The following is a 6,000-nucleotide window of genomic DNA, read 5'->3' on the forward strand; positions in this document are numbered from 1 at the left end:
CCCCAACTCATATTATATGTCTCTCTCTTAAATAAGTAAGTAAATTCTTTTTTAAAAATGAATTTTAAAATAGTATTTAATGATATGAAATATGCTCATAGTGCAATACTAGGTACAAATAATTTATTTCAAAAGACTTTGTATGCATCACCATATAAATGTATGAAACAAATAGAAGAAAACTGAGTAATTGATTAAAATGCTAACAATAGTTCTTTCTACATGGTAGGATAAGTGACTTTGTTTATTTTCATCTTTTTATTTGTCTTTAATATTTTCTAAGAATATTTTATGGATATATTCCACCAAGAACCCAAAGCTTGCCTGATTTTCAGGTCCCCAGAGCTTAGTTCAAGTTCAGCATGGTTTCATTAGCTGTTTACATTCTTTTTTTATTTTCTGCACAATTTTTATATTTGCCCTTTGCCCATTAAAAAACAATGTATCAGGCTTCAGGAACCCCTAACCAGCTCAGTCAGTTAAGCCTTGGATTCTAGATTTCAGCTCAGGTCATGATCTCAAGGTCATGAAATTGAGCCCTATATTGGGCCTTGCTAAGCAGGAAGTCTGCTTGGGATTCTCTCCCTTTCCCTCTGTGCTGCCCCTCCTCCTCCCCATGTTTGCTTGCTCTCTTGCTCTCTCTCTCAAATACATAAATAAATAAATATTTGTTAAAAACTTATATCTGTCTCCAAAACACATGTATTTAGTTTGTTAGAGCAGAAGCAAACAAGTAAGTTGAGATTTAGGTTTATACCTTCAAGCTACCCACAGCCATGTGTTTTCAAATCCATTTGAATATGGTGATTATGATTGTTGAAACTTGCTATCCTGATTCTTTCATCTCCTTAGGTCTGCTCAATAGATGTGTAGAGTTCTACTGGAATATAAAAAAAAAAATTGTCACAAGGTAAATAAAACAAAACAAAACAAAAAGGTGTTCTTTTTGTTAATCCTTTTCTTCATTAAGAAAGGTGTGACTACATTATATAAAATAACAAAAAAAAAAGAAACTAACAGCAACAGCTAATGCCTATACAGTGCTTTAGATGTAATACCTGATGCACCAGACTTTTGAAGAAGGTACTATTCTTATTATCATATCCATTTCACAAATGTGAAAACTGAGGCACAGGGGGATTAAGGGACATGACTAAAGTTACTGGAGGCAGTTTGACTCTTAGAGATCTGTGGGTGTCTGGAACAAGGTGACAGAGGCCCTGTGCCACGTAACCCAGAGCACAAAAGTTGATTGAGAACTCAATGGATGTACTGACATTTTCTCTCCTCTGAGACTGGGAAAGAAACTGGTACCTTGGCAGGAGACAGATGGACAGCTAATGTTACTGACAACACAGACATATCTACCACATGTGGTATACAGTAACAACTAGACCTATTTTTAAATATCATGTATTAATAGTAAATTTGAGGTATAGTAAGGCCAACAGAGCAGGAAATTATTGCTCCTTAAAGATAGATTATTAGAGTTCCCAAAAGAAAAGGGCATACCTGGAGGAGTTCCCAAGAGGAGGAGGTCACACAGGGAAGCACTGGGGTCAGTCAGGAGGCAGAGAGAGAGGGAGTACTGTGGGCAAGCACATTTATTATAGTTTCTTTGGGAAGGAATAGATGAGGCAGGGTAAGCAGGCTTAAGATTGGATAGTTTGAATGATTTCAGTGGACTCCAGGGCAAAGGGGCTCTCCCTAGTTGCCAGATACCTGGGTTTGAGGTGATTAGGACAAGAGTATAGAGGTCCAGCATATGACATCCCAATATAGAAGTAGAATTCTGGACTGGTTGGTTTGTAATGGAAAAGTATGCCTGGGAGTGGGACTCCTCCCAAGTAGGAGGGGTGACAAGAGAGGCAGGAAGCCAAGGAAAAGTGACTCAGGCATATTATTGGGTTGTCCAGAACAGGCATGCCTGGCACATGCATGTAGGGCAGATGTTAAAACATCAGTTTACAGAAGCTAGAAACATGGTTAATACAACTTGAGCACTGGTAAGCCAAAAAATAAAAATAACAATTCATCTAAGGGGTGCCAACAATTGAAGAGAAGAAAAACAATCAGAACATACATCTAGTGAAACAGAAATGATGGAAGATTTAATGAAAATGTGAATAAAAGTAATAAAATCATTTAAATTAACTCAACAAATGACTTGAAAAAAAAAACAATCATTTATGAGTGTTCCACGTGATAAACTTCCCAGTGCTCAGAGAAAAATTATAAAACGATAAAAATCATGAGGGAAAAGCTAAGAGATTTAAAAGACAGATCTGAGAAGCCTGTAATTTAAGTGACTGACATTAAGCTTTCTGATTGTAGAGGCATCCATTTCAAAGATACCTGTCTTGGATATCCAGACTGCTGACTGTATGACAGAGCTACTGGCTACACAATTGTAAAAGAAGCCAAGTCTCCCTCTTCCATGAAATTCCCCTGGGTGACCTAGATATCTGACTGCATGCACAAGTCTCCCTTGCTCTAATTCCCATTCTTATATTTTAAATTCATCAGTATAGAGTAAGACTCTATTACCCTTAGGCACCCCACGTACCCAATAAAGGCACAACCCCAACGTCCACACACACACTCACTCTCTACCTGCAACCTTCCTGTGTGGCCTTTGAGTGTGATGTGTATTCTCCAGAAACTGTGACTAATAATTTTTTTTTTTTTTTGCTCGAAGTTCCCTTGTGTTTGTTGCTGAGATACATCCTGCAATCGTAGTCAGAAACACAAAGGTAGTCCAGCCACAACATTGACGCAGGGCTCTCCACAAGCTTAGGGGCCGCAGGGAGTGCCCTAGGCAATCTTAGACTCTACACAAAATAAGCTCATACATTAGAACAACAGGAATTGAGAGAGAAAAAGAGAAGAAAGGATAATTGGGGGGTGGGGGGAGGGAGAGAAAGAATGAAAAACTTAAATAGTCTCTGAAGGCAATTTTCCTGAGAGGAAGAATATCCTCAAGTCTTCCAATCAGTGGGCTCACAAACTTCTAGATTGTATTAAGGAGAACAAGTTACCCTCCAAGTATATATAGTAGACAACATTCCCAAACTTTAAGGATAAAGAGAGAATCATACAACTGCCAAGAAGAAAATCAGGATGCATATGACCTTTATATACTATTATTTATATATTATATATTCATTTATAGTAATTCATAATTATTTATATAATGTTTGTATATGTATACAGGGAGAAGGCTATGTGAAGAGGAAGGCAGAGATTAGAGTGATGCATCTACAAGTCAAGGAATACCAATGATTGCCAGGAACCTCCAGAAGTTAGGCCTAAGAAATGGAATAGATTCCCCCTCACAACTCTAGCGATATCTCGATCTCAGGTTTTTAGCCTCCAGAACTGTGAGTTAATAAGCTTTTGTTGCTTAAGTCACCCAGTATGTGGCATTTTGTTACAGCAGCCTTTGCAAACTAATACATCTGGCACAAATCTGTGGATGAACAAATTGGTATCTTTTTTCCAGATATCAGCAGAAATGCATGTTTTGATTATATATAAAAGCAGAGAAAGGAAAAATTAAAGATTTATGGAATGTGAAGAAAGAGAAGAAAGGAAAAAGGAACAAAAGGATATAAAAAATAGCAATTTGATCAACAAGAAATAAGGAAACTGAAACACAAATGTATACAGAATCAAGCATTATCACTCATTTTACTAAGAGTGAAGGAAATGAGCTTTCATGAAAGATATTCTATTTAATTTTTTTAAATAGTTGTGTTTTATCTGCAAGAGACACATTGTGATAGGTATTAAAAGTATTCAGCATTATTAGATTCTTCTCTTTTTGAGGGGTGCATGGGACCTACATTCCCAAGTATCCTGCTGTTCACTGGGTGACATGACTAGTTTTAGCCAATGGGCTGTGGGCAAAATAATTTAACAGTAAAGCTTGGGCACCAGTTTTTTATCCTCCATTGGCACTGAATACTGACTTCTCAAGTTGAGAGGCAGAACCACAAGATTGAAACAGACTGGATTATTGGTAAGCAACTGAGTAGGAAAGTAATAAATAAACAAACAAACAAACAAATAAATAAATAGCTTTATTGGATGCAGTAAAAGCCAAAAATATACTTTGCTTTTTTTTAAGTCTCTGAAATCTCAGGATTAAATTGTTACTGAAACATAGTTTTTTTTGTATCTAGACTGATACACATAAATAAAATTCAGCAATTTAAAAAAGATTGCAAATAAAAGAATGGACAAAGTAATAGCATGCAAATGTAAATGAAAGAAAACAAGAATGGATATATAATAAGGAGATTTAAAGCTAAAAGCACCAAAAAGGATAAACAGTGACATCACATAATGACAAAAATTACAATTCATGAGGAAGGTATATATAAGCAGCCTTCAATACCCACACACTTATCAATAGGTTGGTATCATATATAAACAATATGGTAGTTTAAAGATATAAAACAAAAACTATTGGAAGTACAGTAAACTGTTGAATAGATTATGAAACTTTAGTTTATCTCTTTCACAATTTGCCAGATCTAATAAGCAAAATGTAATTAAAGTCCTAGAAAAACTGAACAATAATTAATTTTAATAGATACATCCTTGAACAGAGAAAATACGTTCCCCTATATGTTTAACTTGGCCACAATATAAAGTTTAATATATTTAAAAGATTACTTTCTCTAATAATAACTCAATAAATTAGAAACTAACAAAATGATAATTAAAATCATATTAAGAACTTATTAAAATGAATTCTGGGGGAAAAAACCATGTTTTTCAGAAACTCTTACCAATATCAAGAAAGCATTAGCATATGGAGTGAAATAATGACCAATACTGTATTTCTTTTTTTTTAATTTTTTTAAAATTTATTTATTTATGATAGTCACACAGAGAGAGAGAGAGAGGCAGAGACACAGGCAGAGGGAGAAGCAGGCTCCATGCACCGGGAGCCCGATATGGGATTCGATCCCGGGTCTCCAGGATCGCACCCTGAGCCAAAGGCAGGCGCCAAACCGCTGCGCCACCCAGGGATCCCCCAATACTGTATTTCATCTTCAAATTATCCTCCACATGTTAACTGCATCTAAGATAGTTGATAACTTATATTTCTTTCAAAATGGGAAAAAGAAGTTTGTTGCCCTACAAAGCTTGTAATAGTCTAGCTATGAGGAAACAGGACTTACACAGGTAACACAAGATACTTTAGCTCAGAAAAAATCCTAAACCAAGTTACATTCTAGGTTTGAAAGATCCTGTCCATACATCATTGTACTGTCTCCATGTAATAGGATGACCATACATCCTGGTTTGCCCAGGACAGTTGTGGTTTATGCCTGTTGTCCAGGTGTAATTATTAATAGCACTCCTTTTCACTTTCAAAAGTGTCTCCGTTTGGACAATAAATTTTATAGTCATCCTACCATGTAGTGATATAGCCCATTGCTTAAGAGGATAGGGGTCTCTGGGCCTTTTCTATTCAAAGATTTGTGAGGACACTCAGAGGCCATCTATGGGCCCCTTTTAACTATTCTGAATGAAAGTACTGGAAGCAGTATTTATGACCCTTTTCCAATTAAATAAGTAATATTTATCAAGAAGACAGTAAATGCTATATTCCACTACATAGGTTTGTACCAGACACAATTATAATGATGTATTAAGAAACACACACACACACACACACATATATATATAAATAATATATAAAGCATATTTTTCTGAACAAAAACTCACCTACTCAAAGTCAACTATGTATAAACTGGAATACAGTTCACATCACTGTGATAAAAAGGATCAATATCAATTTGGTCACCTTATGTATGTTTAAAAAAATTATAAGGTGAAGGGGAGTGATACAAACTTTCAGTTATAAAATGAATAAGTCATAGAGATTTAAAAATAGCATAGGGAATATAGTCAATAATATTGTAATTACATTGTATGATGACAGATAGTAACTACACATACCATGATGAACATTATGTAACTTAC

This window comes from Nyctereutes procyonoides, unplaced genomic scaffold (assembly GCF_905146905.1).
Source record: "Nyctereutes procyonoides isolate TBG_1078 unplaced genomic scaffold, NYPRO_anot_genome, whole genome shotgun sequence".
NCBI classification, from domain to species: domain Eukaryota; kingdom Metazoa; phylum Chordata; class Mammalia; order Carnivora; family Canidae; genus Nyctereutes; species Nyctereutes procyonoides.